Source organism: Cynara cardunculus, unplaced genomic scaffold (genome assembly GCF_001531365.2).
Source record: "Cynara cardunculus var. scolymus isolate 2C unplaced genomic scaffold, CcrdV1 Un_Scaffold_6844, whole genome shotgun sequence".
Lineage (NCBI taxonomy): Eukaryota > Viridiplantae > Streptophyta > Magnoliopsida > Asterales > Asteraceae > Cynara > Cynara cardunculus.
In genome coordinates this window covers 5,591-6,757 of record NW_020203194.1, presented here as the reverse complement: position 1 = coordinate 6,757, position 1,167 = coordinate 5,591, and the positions used below count along the sequence as shown (strand labels likewise).

The window sequence follows — 1,167 nt, the reverse complement described above, 5'->3', positions numbered from 1 at the left end:
CAACAGAGTCTTTGTGAAGAGACGCCAAAGCTTCTGTGAAGAGACGCCAGAGCCTCTGTGAAGAGACAACAGAGCCTCTGTAGCTAACATCAGAGCCTCTGTAGCTGTCATCAAAGCCTCTATGGCTGTCTCCAGAGCCTCTGTGGTTATTACCAGAGCCTCTATGGCTGTCTCCAGAGCCTCTGTGGCTATTACCAGAGCCTCTGGTTGTTCAATCCTCTGGTTGATCAGGCGACCTCTTCAGAATCATACTCTGGATAAGGTTAATCCTAAAAGACTTAGTTTTTCAAATAAAGGTTCCGAAATATGGTTCTAACCTGAAAATCCAAAAGTGCAGAGTTGTTACAGGAGGACCCACATTCGCACTTAAAATCTTTTATGGAAATCACTGATGTTTTCCTGATCCCGGGAGTGTCAAATGACGCTCTCAGACTTACTTTATTTCCATTTTCATTATGGGATCGAGCAAAAGCATGGTTTAACTCTTTAACACCAGGTTCTGTGCCGTCATGGAGTAACATGGCGGAATTTTTTTGCAAAAATATTTCCCACCAATAAGGAATGCTAAGTCCAGGAACAAGATCTGTCTTTTCAAACAAATGGACGATGAGGCTGTTCCTGACACATGGGAAATGTTCAAAAGCTGTTGAGGAAATGCCCACACCATGGTATTCCGTACTGTATTCAACTTGAGACGTTTTACAATGGGTTAAATCCCATGGCAAAACAAATGCTCGATGCGACTGCGGGTGGAGCTTTCACAGCCATGACTTATAATGAAGGATATGAAATCCTAGAAAAGATATCAGCCAACAATGGGCATTGGGCCGACCCACGTGCTTAATCACATAAAAAGACTGCTGGGATACATGATGTAGATGCATATACTGCATTAATAGCTCAGCTTACCTCCATGACCAACATGCTGAAAAATTTAACTTCTGGTCAGGGAGGACAGCAAGCTGCTAACACATCTGTTCCGACAGTCCTATCTGTGCAATGTGTGTGTTGTGGCGGGGAACACTCATATGAACACTGCCCTCACAATTCTGAATCAGTAAACTATGTTCATAACAGAGCTAATCCCTATTCCAACACATATAATGCCAGTTGGAGGCAACATCTGAACTTTTCCTGGAACAGTCTCAATTTAAACCCACTAGTCCA

General features: G+C 43.2%; 1 non-coding gene across 1 annotated transcript; it reads right to left on the bottom strand.

The window, feature by feature from the left end:
* Positions 1-567: 567 nt before the first annotated feature.
* LOC112504775 lies at positions 568-672 on the bottom strand. Its single transcript, XR_003068261.1, has one exon. It is a non-coding gene; the product is annotated as a small nucleolar RNA R71 (small nucleolar RNA).
* Between the last annotated feature and the right edge of the window lie 495 nt (positions 673-1,167).